This window comes from Gopherus evgoodei, unplaced genomic scaffold (genome assembly GCF_007399415.2).
Source record: "Gopherus evgoodei ecotype Sinaloan lineage unplaced genomic scaffold, rGopEvg1_v1.p scaffold_38_arrow_ctg1, whole genome shotgun sequence".
NCBI lineage: Eukaryota > Metazoa > Chordata > Testudines > Testudinidae > Gopherus > Gopherus evgoodei.
The window spans coordinates 2,151,056-2,166,913 of record NW_022060059.1 but is presented as its reverse complement, the minus strand read 5'-3'; the positions used below and the strand labels follow the sequence as shown (position 1 = coordinate 2,166,913).

Sequence of the window (15,858 nt, the reverse complement as noted above, 5' to 3'; positions counted from 1 at the left end):
CAGCAGAGACAAACTCCTCCCACCCCCCCATATAGTACAGTACTGTGTTAAATGTAAACTACTAAAATATAAACTGAAAGTTTAAAAGGAAATTGACAAGGTAAGGAAACTGTTTCTGTCCTTGATTCATTTAAAATGAAGATAGTTAAAAGCAACATTTTTCTTCTGCATAGTAAAGTTTCAAAGCTCTATTAAGTCAATGTTCAGTTGTAAGATTTTGAAAGAACAACACAATGTTTAGTCCACAGTCACAAACATTTCAGTGTTACGAACAACCTCCATTCCTGCGGTGTTCACAACTCTGAAGTTTTACTGGAATGTGTGAAAGAGAGTGTACAGTAGAATAGGATGGACACTGCATCATCTACTGCATGAATTTCCAATATCCATAGCTGTGGAATTGGAGTCTCAAGGGATTAAGGCTTAAAAACATATTCACAGTAACCAGTCAAACAGAATACAGAACATACAGTGTTTGCTTCTCCAAGCTTTTGTTGTTATAATTGTTTAAATTAGCAAGCACTTCGCAACTTTATTAGTTAAAACATAAAAAGCAATAATAAAAATAAACTAAAAAGACATGGCATAAGGGTATACATTTTGACTTGGACATACATTGTCTGCGATTAAGCAGTCTTTACAACAATTATAAGTTGATTAGGCTAATCAATATTGCAAAATTTGATTCTAGTGCTTATTCTGAAGAAATTATCTTGATTAGGAATTAATTTGTAGTGACATTCCTCCTGGGCAAACCTATACATTCTAGGTTTAACAGCAATATACATCTGCAATGTCTCAGAATCAGAAAGAAAACATGCGCTCTCTCACACACAACACATGCTATATATAAAGACAACAGGAGTCTGGCATATGTGATTTTACTTCAGGATGCAAAGACTGTATGGTAGAACACCAAATCATTCTTTATTCTTCATGGCAGCAGCAAAACACTAAAATGTTTGCAGACAAATCAACACAAATGTACTGTTCCTCCAAAATTCTGAACTCCTGAGCTACAGCAGAAGCTGGGGACAGATCCTGGAACCTTCATGAGTTCAACAAGTGTATGAATAAGGACTCCTTGCAGAGTAAAGATTTCAGGATAAAATCTTTGGCTCTTGCTGATAGGTTTCTGCATGCTCTCAAGAATAAAATTAAAAGGAAAGAACCCAGGCAGATAGAGGAGGAGATGTACCCATCTTGTGCTAGGGCAGAGAAGCTGAGAGATGGTAGTCACTGACAAAATTCAATGTGATTTCAGGCATCTAATCTGAGATGTATGCCTGAAATTATTTGTAAAATACACAACAACTACCACCAACCCCTCCTCCCCTAAACCCTCCTGTGCCCCCTTCTCCCCAACCCGCTTCTGCAGCCCCTTCTTCCCTAACCCATGTACACCCCTTCTGTGCCCCTTCTCCCCTAATCCTCCTGATCCCTAAACCCTGTACTCCCTTCTCTCCAACCCCTCCTGCACCTTTCTTAACTAACCCCTGCACTGTTCCAACATCGCCCCTAACCCCTGCATCCCCTCCTGCACCCACATGGGGAAAGTGACCTGGATGCATGGAGCGGCTGGCATTGCTGTTTGCATACACCTCCAATGCTGCTCCTCCATCGCCCCTCCTCCCTGGGAGGGAGGGAGCAAGCAGCAATATCCAGCACTCCCTGCATCCAGGTCACTTTCCCCACCTGGGTTGTGTAAGGGAGAGCAGCAGCTCTTAACACAGCACAGGTGAGCAAAGGACCTGGATGTAGGGAGCCATGCTCTTTCTCCTCCACACACCCTCACAACCCCCAGCGGGGTACAGAGGAACTTTGTGTGGGGGAAGAATTTGTATAGTGGGGGGTGCAGAGAGCCATTGAACAAAACTGTAAACCCTGTATATAATGGAAACCACTTCAAGCCAGGGGGTGCAGCAGCACCCCCGGAACCCCTAGTTGCAGCACTTTTGCTGCTTGCCCCTGCCCCCGCCCCCCCCATCCCCGTTCCTCTGCTGGGAGGAAGCAGGGAGAAATCTGGGCACTCCCCTGCCAGCGTTCACCTCTGTGCTGCCACACAGCGCCCTCCTGACCATGACATCCACACAGCCCACCCCTAAGGTTGGCGCTGCCCATATGGGTTTCAGTGTGGGGAGAAAGGTGACAGCTAGGGGTGTGCAGTCAGAGTATTTGGGTGGCCTGTACCATGATGCAATCCACTTCTCTGGTGGATCATCCTTGTTTGGTAAAGGCCTCATATAGGGTATGTCTACAATAAAAATGCTACAGCGTAGACACTACCTACATCAACAGAAGGGGAGGTGGCTTACCTACACCAATGGGAATCCCAAGAGGCAGTAGCTAGGTCAACAAAAGACTTTTGTAGCATTGTCTACCCCAAGAGTTAGGTTGGTAGAGGAACACCTCTCAGTGATGTAGATTTTTCACATCCCTGAGAGATGTAACTATACCAACGTAAATTCCTAGCATGGACCAGGCCTAACTGTGTTAAGGTATACATCCCTGACTTTCTCCTCGGATTATGTTCTGTGGTATCTGAGTGCATGGCTGTAGAGAACAGATTCATTGGTGTGTTTGGGGTGATTCCTGGGTCTTTGAAGGTAGGTGGGCTGATCCATGGGTTTCTTGTATACTGCTGTATGTAGACTGCCATTGTTGAAGCTGATCATGGTGTACAGGAAGTTTATGCTAATGCTGTGTTGTGGAGAAAGTTTAATGGATGTAAGGGGGAATTGTAGTGAAAATATGAGGGAGTTTAGGTCATCTGTGCAGAGGATAAAAATGTCATCAATACAGCTCAGGTAAATCATTGGTTTCGTGATGCATTTGTCCAGGAATTCTTCTTCAAGGTGGCCTATGAAGAGGTTAGCATTTTAGAAAGCCAATTTAGTACCCACTGCTGTTCCTAGGGTATGGGCAAAGTGTTTTGTTGTTCAGTGTAAAATTGTTATGCAGGAGGATTAAATACATGAGTTCGGTGATGTGTTTGGGCTGGATATCAGAGGGTTGTCCATTGTCTTGTAGATATTTGAGGCAGGCCGTGACCCTATTATTGTGAGGTATGTTTGTGTATAGGGAGAGGACATGCTTGGTGGCAAGGATTGTGTTCTGAGGGAGATCATTAATGTTGCAGAGTTTTTGGAAAAGTCAGTTGTATCAGAGAGGAAGCTGGCCCTTTGCGTGCTGAGTGGTTTGAGGATGGTCTCTAGAAGTCTCTGTAGTCCTTCAATAAGAGTGCCATGGCCAGATATGATGGGTCTACCTGGTTCCATTGTTTGCATATCTTGGGAAGCTTGTAGAAGTCCCCGGGGTGGGTAAGTGTGGGGATGAGGTTGTAGAGATTCTCTTGTAGTTATTTGGGGAAGGATTTGAGGATATCCTTAAATTCCTGGGTAAATTGTGGTGTAGGATGTTCTTTGAGTTATTTTAGTAGATGTTTTTAGCTGTGACACTGAGTAAAAGCTAAATGCATTTCCCAGACCTGAAGAAGAGCTCTGAAAAGCTCAAAAGCTTGTATCTCTCACCAACAGAAGTTGGTCCAATAAAAGATATCACCTCACCCACCTTGTCTCTCTACTATCCTGAGACCGACATGGCTACAAAAATACTACATCTATTCCAAAAAGGCATAGACTGTAGTTAAAATCTAGTTAAACATAAATGTGAAATCCTTGCAGATTTGGTAGTATTACTATGTAGTTTTAGAGTCAACCACCACCAGAGGACACTCCTAGTTTCTCTCTGAATACCTACATGGAATTGCCATAATAAGCTTATTTATATATTTAAATAACTAGACCACGGTACTGAGTCAAAGCTCTAAAACCACACCAGTGGTGCTTGCTGTAACCTGGTAAATGAGATAGCCACACATCCACTGAAGCATCAAACTTCTGATTTTGTAGCTTTGCCTCTGAAGATCCAGAAGTGTTTAACCCTTCAAACTTACCACACCTAAGAAATGTTTTCAGACATAAGGCCAGACTGTCTTTCATTGCTGTAAGTTCCAGCACTTCTTATTTTTTTACAAAAAGTCTCAAACAGGAGAGCCTCTCCTTGGAAAGTTAGAGACTTCAGTTACATGGGTGATTAAATCCATCATAAAATACAACATCTACAAATATACCAGTCTTTATTAAGGAAATAATCTCCCAAACCCAGGCTACACTAGCTCCAATGCATTTTCTTAAATATGTTTTAAGTGACTAGCAGCAAAATAGTATTTTAATTGTTGCCTTCAGAGCTCTGGCCTAAGGATCAACCCCAAATATACAAGGGATACTTCTGAAATACCACCAAGGTGCCCCAAACATGTTTCAAGAACTTGGAGTTGAAGTACTCTTTTGGGACTTTGGCTCTCAATGGGTCTCCATTCAGGCACAGCCGTCCATAAGCGTATATATGCTCTTTCAACACCCTTAATCGTTAGAATCTGAATGCCTACTAGTAGTTCGTTAAGCAATGTGAGTAACATTTTTCACATGAGGTTTGTTCTCTCTCACATCCAAGAGATAATTGTGTGTGCAGTGGAATGTTTTATTTTGGTAGGGTTTTGTTTTGGAACTTTAAATAGTAACATGTCTTTCAAATTAAAAATCAAACTTCTTAAGAGAGAGGGAGAATTTTATTTTATTTATTTATTTATTTTTTTTGAGATCCAGATTAGCAAGTTTAAGGGTAAGGTTGTTGCAATGCACAAAAACAAACCAGCACACCATTTGAATAGTCCTCTTCCACAGCTGCACCATTTAGATTCAGGCAAACAAATTATGATTACAGTTCTTCTGTCCTGATCTCTACAACTCCTAAAGATGTTTATATTCCATGCGTGATACTATCAGCTGAGCTACCCCAGATTCCACATCAACTTCCTCAAAGGTTTCCCCTCTTGCTTAGTTACATACCTGTCAGTGAATCCAGCAGCAAATACAATAAACAAACAATAAACAAACAAACAAAAAGAACAGGAGTACTCATAGCACCTTAGAGACTAACAAAAACACTAACCCAGGAACCTATCCTTGCAACAAAGCCGATGCCAGTTCTGTCCACATATCTATTCAAGTGACACCATCATAGGACCTAATCACATCAGCCACGCCATCAGGGGCTCATTCACCTGCACATCTACCAATGTGATATATGCCATCATGTGCCAGCAATGCCCCTCTGCCATCTACACTGGCCAAACCGGACAGTCTCTATGTAAAAGAATAAAACAGACACAAATCTGACATCAGGAAACCTAACATTCAAAACTCAGTGGGAGAATACTTCAATCTCTCTAATCACTCAGTGACAGATGTTAAGGTGGCAATTTTGCAACAGAAAAGCTTCAACAGACTCCAACGAGAAGCTGCTGAACTTGAATTAATATGCAAACTAGATACCATTAACTTAGGTTTGAACAGAGACTGGGAATGGCTAGGTCATTACATTAATTGAATCTATTTCCCTGTGTTAAAGTATCCTCACACCTTCGTGTCAACTGTCCAAAATGGGCCATCTTGATTATCACTTCAAAAGTTTTTCTCCCCTGCTGATAATAGCTTCTCTTAATTAGCCTCTTATAGTTGGTATGGGTACTTCCACCTTTCATGTTCTCTGTATGTATAAATATCTTCTCATGCATCTGACGAAGTGGGTATTCACCCACAAAAGCTCATAATCCAAAATATCTGTTAGTCTATAAGGTGCCACAGGACTCTGCTGCTTTTACAGATCCAGATTAACATGGCTACCCCTCTGATACTATCCTCTTACTGTGTGTTCCATTCTGTGCATCCGATTAAGTAGGCTGTAGCCCACGAAAGCTCATGCTCAAATAAATTTGTTAGTCTCTAAGGTGCCATAAGTACTCCTGTTCTTTTTGCTGATACAGACTAACACAGCTGCTACTCTTAAATCTGTGCCCTTTATCTGCAGTTTTCAAAGCCAGGTTTCACAGGACATTGTCCATATAAATTCAGTTTTAAAAAATGCTCTTACCCATTTAAGAATCTAAAGTAGTAAACTTTAAAGTGAAAAGGACTGTAAAAGTCTAATTCAGACCCTGAACCAACAATGAACTCCATGTGGGCAGAATTCATTCATCTTTACCAAAAGACACTGGCCAATTTCTCTCCCTCTCCCCCTCCCCAACCCCCCCCCCCGTTTATTAGTTCACATTTTTGTGTTCAAATTATTTATTAAAATGTACAGCAACAAAGAAGCAGTACATCAGTAAACAAATCAAAAGGCCTGTTAAACAGAAAAATAGAATATTTTACAAACAGGAAAAATAATATTAAAAAAAATCCCTTTTTCTAATCATGATTAAGCATAAGATTTGATTCTACAACAGGCATCTTCAAGATCACTCCCTTCCACTACAATAAAAGATCTGACCCTTAACTGCAAGTTTCTTAAACTCTTTCAATAGCCCCCTTCTCCAATGTGTAGCTCATACTCATTACGTTGGTGGTTTGTGCGTTCCTCTTACAACCCGAGGAGACTCTCCAAAAATTTCAGGTGTATGTTTATTACGTTGACATTAAATTCCAGAGGGTAAGAAGCTGGGTGAAAACGCATTCGGTCGGTGCTTACAGACTCGGAGAGCGCCGTAACGCAGGCAGTATGTAGTGTAACAAACTGCTACTGGTAGCAAATTACGTCAGTTTTCCCACATTTCGCCGGACTGGAGGCCAAGAGACCCCCCGCGCACACACAGGTTCGGAAGGCTAAATTGGGCCCATAACCAGACCCCGAGCTCCCACCCCTCCCGAACAGACCAGACGCCCGCAGGACGAGCCCGACCCCCCGCACCAGGCCGGACGGGCCCGGAGAGGTGGGGGCAAAGCAACCGCACACCCGGCCGTTCTCTGAGGCCTGCGGCCCAGGACCCCTCTGTCCGCACCCCGCAGTTCCACGCACTCTTACCCGCCGCTAGCAACAGCGCAGATGGCCCAGTGCGTGGGGACAAGGACCCGCAGAGGCCTGCGTGGCGGCCTCCAGACCTCCACTCGCACCGAGATGCTTAGCGTTACCCCTGACAACGGCAGAGCCTATGCCACGGAAACCGCCGAACCCGCCCGCCGGGGAAGCCGAATGGTCACGGAAACCGCCGAAACCAAACGCCGAAGAACGGACTCACAACTGCAGGAATAGGGCTGGCCCTTTACATGAGAAGGTGAGAGGAGGGGCTGCTCCGCGTGCCCACCAAGTCCCAGCAGCGTGCGCCGCCTGCCCCTGGCTACTGCCCTTGGCTACTCTCCCTGGTGAGAGGAGATCACACCAGCTCTCTTTTATAGGGAGCTTTTTCACCAGTAGCTCTAAAAGCACTTCACAAAGGCAGTCAGGGTATGGCTACACTTGGATTTCAAAGCTGCTGCCGGGGCAGCGCTGGGGCAGCACTCCCCAGGCAACGCTTTGAAGTGTGAGTGTGGTCGCAGTGCCAGGGCTGGGAGAGAGTTCTCCCAGCGCTGCACGTAAACCACATCCTCTACCGGTGTAGCTTGCAGCGCTGGGAGCCAGCGCTGCGGCACTGATTACACTGAGGGTATGGCTACACTTACATTTGTACAGCACTGGGAGTTACAGCTGTCTTCGTACTGCTGTGTAGGGAAAGCGCTGCAGTGTGGCCACACTGACAGGTACCAGCGCTGCATCACCACCCCACCTAGCATCTGAGTACATTAATCGGAAGGGGTATTTCTCTGTGGTTCTCCAAGCGCTTGTGGATCACCGTGGGCGTTTCACTGACATTTACACAGGATGGCCTGGAAAGGTGCATGATGCACGCATCTTTTGGAACAGTGCCCTGTTCAGGAAGCTGCAGGCTGGGACTTTTTTCCCAGATTGCAAGATCACAGTAGGGGATGTCGAAATGCCCATTGTGATCCTTGGAGACCCCGCTTACCCCGTTAATGCCATGGCTCATGAAACCATATACAGGGAAGCTTGACAGGAGCAAGGACTGGTTCAACTACAGGCTGAGCCGGTGCAGAATGACTGTGGAGTGTGCTTTTGGCCGTTTAAAGGGACGCTGGAGGTGTCTTTATGGGAAGCTAGACTTGGGGGAAAGCAGCATCCCCGCGGTTATATCCACATTCTGTACCCTCCATAATATTTGTGAAAGGAAGGGTGAAACATTCAGTGAGGAATGGACCTCCGAGGTTCAACGCCTGGAGGCTGAATTTGCACAGCCAGAGAGCAGGGCTACTAGAGAGGCCCAGCACAGGGCTACAAGGATTAGGGATGCCTTAAGGGAGCAATTTGAGGCTGAAAGCCAACAATAATGTTTGGTGCCTTGCACGGGAGTGAAGTGCAGTGGTTACAATGATTTGCAGTGCCTGTTTTTCCCTTGGGGTACAGTATTTTTCACTTTCTGCAATAATAAAAAATGTTTTAAAAGCCAAGAAATCATTTATTCAAAATACAGTACATAAAAGGGCAGGGGGGTAGGGTGCTGAACTGTACATTCAGAGGTTTGAATATGTCCTGCCTGGATTGCTGTGCAATGCCTGCTGCACTTCAGGATTAATATGCTGCATGGTGATGGGGGTTGAGTGCATAAGGTAAGGGTCGTAGTTCTCAGGGCTGGTAGGTGAACGTACAGGTGTTGGGGGCAGCTGGTGGTGGTAAGAACCAGGATGCTGGAGAAAGGGGTTTTGAGCAAACACTGGAGCACAAGGGAGAGAGCTTTGGGAGGAGGGGGGGTTAGCACGGTAGTGATCTGCCTGCATGGCTACGAGTGACTGCATACAGTCTGTTTGGCGCGCCAGGAGGCTTATCAGCTGCTTTGTGCTTTTCTTGGTAGCCAATTTGTTTCTCCTGCTTTGTGTTTCCCTCCACTGATGCATTTTCTCTCTCCAGTCCTGCTCCCTCTTATTCTCTCTAGCATACTGATTCATAACTGCTTTCACCAAATCTTCTTTGCTTTTCCTTGGTTTGCGCCTCAAGTTCTGTAGTCTTTCAGCAGGCTGTGATAGGGCCGGAGGATTCAAGGACACTTAAAAAAAACAGAAATAGAAACATTTAATACAGAGGCTTCATTGTTTATAATCACAGTGAAGGAGTTTGTAGACTATTTATAGCATCATTTACACATAGCAAACATAGCACAGAGAGGCCACAGCAGCAAAGACATGGTGAGTAATGGGGTGAGTGTTTCTGCCGCGACTCACCTGAGAAGGGGAGCTGCTTGAGTCAGGGCTCCCTGGGGTTTCTGTGCGTTGGGGAAAGCAGAGAGCAGCTGGGGGGAAAGTGCACTGAACACCACCCCCACAATTGCCACAGCAGTTACTCCTCTGGGAAGGGGAGCTGCTTGAGTCAGGGCTCACTGGGGTTTCTGTGCATTAGGGAAAGCAGAGAGCAGCTGGGGGGGACCTGCACTGAACACTGTCCCTACATTTTCAACAGGATTTTCTACTGCCAGATATATCGCTGCTGCATGTTACCTGGGAAGAGCGGGAGGGTCTTCTACAGCAATGAGCCTCTAGCTATTATCTTTGGGAAATCATGGGAGATGGGGGAGATTCCGGAAGACTGGAAAAGTGCAAATATAGTGCCCATCTATAAAAAGGAAAATAAAAACAACCCAGGAAACTACAGACCAGTTAGTTTAACTTCTGTGCCAGGGAAGATAATGGAGCAGGTAATTAAAGAAATCATCTGCAAACACTTGGAAGGTGGTAAGGTGATAGGGAATAGCCAGCATGGATTTGTAAAGAACAAATCATGTCAAACTAATCTGATAGCGTTCTTTGATAGGATAACGAGCCTTGTGGATAAGGGAGAAGCGGTGGATGTGATATACCTAGACTTTAGTAAGGCATTTGATACAGTCTCGCATGATATTCTTATAGATAAACTAGGAAAGTACAATTTAGATGGGGCTACTATAAGGTGGGTGCATAACTGGCTGGATAACCGTACTCAGAGAGTAGTTGTTAATGGCTCCCAATCCTGCTGGAAAGGTATAACAAGTGGGGTTCCGCAGGGGTCTGTTTTGGGACCGGCTCTGTTCAATATCTTCATCAACGATTTAGATGTTGGCATAGAAAGTACACTTATTAAGTTTGCGGACGATACCAAACTGGGAGGGATTGCAACTGCTTTGGAGGACAGGGTCAAAATTCAAAATGATCTGGACAAATTGGAGAAATGGTCTGAGGTAAACAGGATGAAGTTCAATAAAGATAAATGCAAAGTGCTCCACCTAGGAAGGAACAATCAGTTTCACACATACAGAATGGGAAGAGACTGTCTAGGAAGGAGTATGGCAGAAAGAGATCTAGGGGTCATAGTAGACCACAAGCTTAATATGAGTCAACAGTGTGATACTGTTGCAAAAAAAGCAAACGTGATTCTGGGATGCATTAACAGGTGTGTTGTAAACAAGACACGAGAAGTCATTCTTCCGCTTTACTCTGCGCTGGTTAGGCCTCAACTGGAGTATTGTGTCCAGTTCTGGGCACCGCATTTCAAGAAAGATGTGGAGAAATTGGAGAGGGTCCAGAGAAGAGCAACAAGAATGATTAAAGGTCTTGAGAACATGACCTATGAAGGAAGGCTGAAGGAATTGGGTTTGTTTAGTTTGGAAAAGAGAAGACTGAGAGGGGACATGATAGCAGTTTTCAGGTATCTAAAAGGGTGTCATCAGGAGGAGGGAGAAAACTTGTTCACCTTAGCCTCCAATGATAGAACAAGAAGCAATGGTCTTAAACTGCAGCAAGGGAGATTTAGGTTGGACATTAGGAAAAAGTTCCTAACTGTCAGGGTAGTTAAACACTGGAATAGATTGCCTAGGGAAGTTGTGGAATCTCCATCTCTGGAGATATTTAAGAGTAGGTTAGATAAATGTCTATCAGGGATGATCTAGACAATATTTGGTCCTGCCATGAGGGCAGGGGACTGGACTCGATGACCTCTCAAGGTCCCTTCCAGTCCTAGAGTCTATGAGTCTATGAGTCTATAATGTTGATTCTGCCCTGGTCCCTATGCAGTTGCCTGTGTGCAGCAATGGTCCCCCCACCCCTCGCGGAACAGTGGCGCAGACGTGTTAGCCTGAATGGGACAAGGACCACGGTGGCTCTCCCTATAAACTTGCGCAAGTGCATTGCCCACACTCTGGCTGAAACTTTTGAAGAGATTACCGAGGCCGATTACCGAGAGGTGATAGACCAAATCAATGGGCTATTTCACATCTAGGCATGCATGCATGCATGCAGCCATAACCCCCCCTCCCCCTCCTCTCCCAAAACATTTCCATCCTTAAAATAAAAGCTGCTTACCGGGAACCCGCTCCTCTGCTTCTTCTTCACCAACAAGTTCCAGCTGCTGCGACTGGCTACCTTCCTCCTGGCTTGAGAAGAGCTCCTGGCTCCATGCCTCCTGGGACTCCGGGGTGTCTCCCTCCACCCCAGTAGCCTCACTCTCGGTTTCCTCTACACCCTCCCCCTCTTCTCCCTGCTCTGAACTCTCCATCGTGGTCCTCGGATTGGCAGTGGGGTCACACCCAAGTATCACATCCAGCTCCTTGTAAAAACGGCAGATTGTTGGGGCAGCTCCTGAGCGGTGGTTTCCCTCACGGGCTTTGCAATAGGCACTCCGCAGCTCCTTTACTTTAACCCTGCACTGCAACGCGTCCCGTTCATGGCCCCTTTGCAGCATGGACTTTGATATCTGGCCATAGGTATCATAATTTCTACGGCTGGAGCGCAGCTGTGACTGCACAGCTTCATCACCCCAAACACTGATGAGGTCCTGCAGCTCGCAAGTGTTCCATGCTGGGGCTCATTTGGGGCATGGAGGCATGGTCAGTGATTGATTGATTGCACTCCACACCTGGCTGAGCAAACAGGAAGGGGATTTTTAAAATTCCCGGGGCATTTAAAGGGCGGGTCACCTGAGCCCAGGGCAGTGGAGTGTGAAACGATGAGCAGAGTGGCTGAAAAGGTATGCTGGGATACCTCCTAATACCCTGGAGGCCAAATAACAGCGCTTTTGGTGGCCACACTTGATGACCAGCGCTGCATCACCAGTGCTGGAATCGCTACACCCCAAGCAGACCAGGTGTACAGCTAGTGCTGCAGCCAGGGAGTTGCAGCGCTGGCTGTGCTTTGCAAGTGTGGACACAGAGTGAGTTGCAGCGCTATAACCCCATCACCAGCACTGCAACTCTCCAGTGTAGCCAAGCCCTGAGGCTTTACAGCGCTGTATCTTGCATACTCTGGGTTAATTAATAAGTAAAAAGTGATTTTATTAAATACAGAAAGTAGGATTTAAGTGGTTCCAAGTAGTAACAGACAGAACAAAGTGAATTACCAAGCAAAATAAAACACACAAGTCTATGTCTGAAACAGTAATAAAACTGAATTCAGATAAAATCTCACCCTCAGAGATGTTTCAATAAGTTCCTTTCACAGACTGGACCCCTTCCAAGTCTTGGCACAATCTTTTCCCCTGGTACAGCCCTTGTTCCACCTCAGGTGGTAGCTAGGGGATTTCTCATGATGGCTGCCCCCCTTTGTTCTGTTCCACCCATTATATATCTTTTGCATCAGGCAGGAATCCTTTCTCCCTCTCTAGGTTCCCACCCCCTCCTTCTCAATGGAAAAGCACCACGTTAAAGATGGATTCCAGTTCAGGTGACATGATCACATGTCACTGTAAGAATTCATTGCCCTCTTGCCAGCACACAGGTATACAGGAAAACTTACAAGTAAAATAGAGCCATCTACAGTCAATTGTCCTGGCTGATGGGAGCCATCAAGATTCCAAACCACCAGCCCACACTTTGCATAATTACAATAGGCCCTCAGAGTTATATTTCATATTTCTAGTTTCAGATACAAGAGTGATACATTTATACAGATAGGATGACCACACTCAGTAGATTATAAGCTTTCTTATGATACCTTACAAGAGACCTTTTGCATGAAGCATATTTCAGTTATATGAAATTAGCATATTCAAACTCATTAGCATATTTTCATAAAATCATATAGAGTACAATGTCAAACCCCCCCCTGTGATTGGAGATCTTCATGAGCAGTGCCTGTCAGATTGCACATGTGCACTGTGTGTCTGACAGGCCCTAGTTCCTTCTCTACCACAGAGCTAACGTTGCAGCTCTAAAGCAAAGTGAAGAGGGCAGGTAGGGGAGCACCCATAGGGACACACATCTCAAAGAACATCAGTTACCACACAGGGTGAGTAACCTTCTCTTCTTCTTCAAGTGACATCTTGCTGGGTGCTCCATTGTGAGTGACTAGAGAGCAGTGCCCCTAATTGGAAGGCTGGGGCTTTGGAGCAGCATTTATTATAGCTGATACCTCTTCTCATAGGAGGGGTTCATGCGAAGGGTCCCTGAAGAAGGATGGGGAGGGAGGTTGGCGGGATGGGATAGATGGGAAAGGGATGACATATCCTTCCCTGATGACCTCCAAAAACCACTTGTCTGAGGTAATTAGCCTCCGTAACGGGAAGAAAGGGGCTAGGCTGTTGCCAAATTGATGTGATGTTGAAGATAGTTGACATGATTGGAACAGTGGAAGGCTTCTTGGGGCCTCAACCACAACTCCAGCCAAACAATTGGCTGGAGATGTATGTCTGCATTTGGTACATGGCTTCTGTCAATGTTAGGTATCACATTGCCGCTGTAGGGTATAATGCAGAGGTCAGAATTCTGGAGGAAGTTGATACTGCCCTGGGTGTCTCTGGTGCTGGAGTATAAATACCGAGAGAGGGGACAGTTGCTCAGGAATCCTTAAGGGAGTCATCCATATGCTCCATGAATAATCTGAGACCTTCAAAGAGTAGGTCCTCTACCATGGTTTGTACTTCTTTAGGAAAGCCCAAGAGGTGCAGTCATGATGCCCACCTCATAACAACGGCAGTTGAGATGCTTGTTCTTTAACCCAAAGGCCCAAATACACATGCGAGGAAACAGAACAGCCATGTGCTAGCACCCCTTCACCCTGTGGTGGAAGGTAACTTTCTGCAATTGGCTTTTAAAAGTGTGTGTGTTTAAAAAAAAAATTTTAATTAGCTTTAATGGTAAAATTGTGAGATAGGGGTCTGTGTAAGACACAGATGTGTTTTTTTTTTAAGTATATGGCTGCAAATTGTTGGTTTGGTTTGTTTCAAACTAACAGAGTTTTTTACTCTGCAAAATGTGATGTATTTTAAAAAATGGGTGGTCTGTCTCTTTTACATTAGTTTTAATGTTTAAATTGTTGTTAGTGATTCGGAGGTCTATGCTAGAGATAAGTATGGGTTTTTTAAAAGTATTTGGTTGCAAATTGTTTTGGTGTGTTTAAAGCTCCTGGGGTTTGTTTTTGTGTATGTGTGAGAGAGATAGGGTATTCTTTGGTTTTGTTTACAAAAGGGTACTACAGGCTGGTAAAATCATAATAGTGGATTTCTTCACCAGAGTTAAGTTTGTAATATAGGCGGATAGCATTAGTCCTCCCTGCAAAAAGAGCATCCCTAGGCATGGAGGCTGAGGCAGCTGGGCTTAGTTTAAGAAATCTGCAAGCTTCCTGTCTGTTTTGATCATCACCCCCATGTTACCAGATTTGCCCGTTACCTTGGGATATGCTCATTTATTCGGGATACTCTTCGGGAGCGGAGTGGGGATCCTGTAATTCTATCAATGTACTGCTTACATAAGAACAGTTGTACTGGGTCAGACCAAAGATCCATCTAGCCCAGTATCCTGTCTACCGACAGTGGCCAATGCCAGGTGCCCCACAGGGAGTGAACTTAACAGATAATGATCAAGTGATCTCTCTCCTGCCATTCATCTCCACCCTCTGACAAACAGAGTCTAGGGACACCATTCCTTACCCCATCCTGGCTAATAGCCATTAATGGACTTAACCTCCATGAATTTATCCAGTTCTCTTTTAAACGCTGTTATAGTCCTAGCCTTCACAACCTCCTCAGGTACAGAGTTCCACAGGTTGATTGTGTGCTGTGTGAAGAAGAAATTCCTTTTATTTGTTTTAAACCTGTTGCCTTTTAATTTCATTTGGTAACCCCTAGTTCTTGTATTATGGGAATAAGTAAATAACTTTTCCTTATCTACTTTCTCCACATCACTCATGATTTTATATACCTCCGTCATATCCCCCCTTTAAGTCTCCTCTTTTCCAAGCTGAAAAGTCCTAGCCTCTTTAATCTCTCCTCATATGGGACCCGTTCCAAACCCCTAATCATTTCAGTTACCCTTCTCTGAACCTTTTCTAGTGCCAGCATATCTTTTTTGAGATGAGACCACATTTGTACACAGAATTCAAGATGTGGGTGTACCATCGATTTATATAAGGGCAATAATATATTCTCCTTCTTATTCTCTAGTCTATCCCCTTTTTTATGATTCCTAACATCCTATTTGCTTTTTTGACTGCCTCTGCACACTGTGTGGACATCTTCAGAGAACTATCCACGATGACTCCAAGATCTTTTTCCTGATTTCTTGTAGCTAAATTAGCCCCCATCGTATTGTATATATAGTTGGGGTTATTTTTTCCAAAGAGTTTGTGTCACTTGTGTTTTCATATGGAGCTCTGCTTCTCCCTTCTGCAAGTCCCCTCCCAGTAGAGCTATCCTACAGGACCTAGGTTCCCTAGAGCTGGGTTTCTCCAACCCCAGGACCAGATGAACACACACACACCTACACATACATTAACAGAGCAAATCTGAGCAGACTGAGTCAATCAGTACTGTCAAGGTGACCCCTTATTTGTCCTTGGACTCACTGGGCTGGAGGAAACAGAACTTTCAAGCTGCCTCTCCTTATATGCCCCTGGGCTCCATGGACTGGGTCAAGCAGCACTTTAAAGCTGTTGCCCTTATGCATCCCAG

General features: G+C 44.9%; 1 protein-coding gene across 3 annotated transcripts in view; it reads right to left on the bottom strand.

Moving 5' to 3' along the window:
• Positions 1-7,151, bottom strand: part of IFT140 (intraflagellar transport 140) — a 244,046-nt gene extending 236,895 nt beyond the window's left edge. For all 3 annotated transcript variants that reach the window (XM_030545678.1, XM_030545680.1, XM_030545679.1), the window contains exon 1: positions 6,925-7,151. The gene's annotated coding sequence lies outside the window, so the exon portion shown is untranslated. The remainder of the gene's footprint in view (positions 1-6,924) is intronic.
• Positions 7,152-15,858: the final 8,707 nt, after the last annotated feature.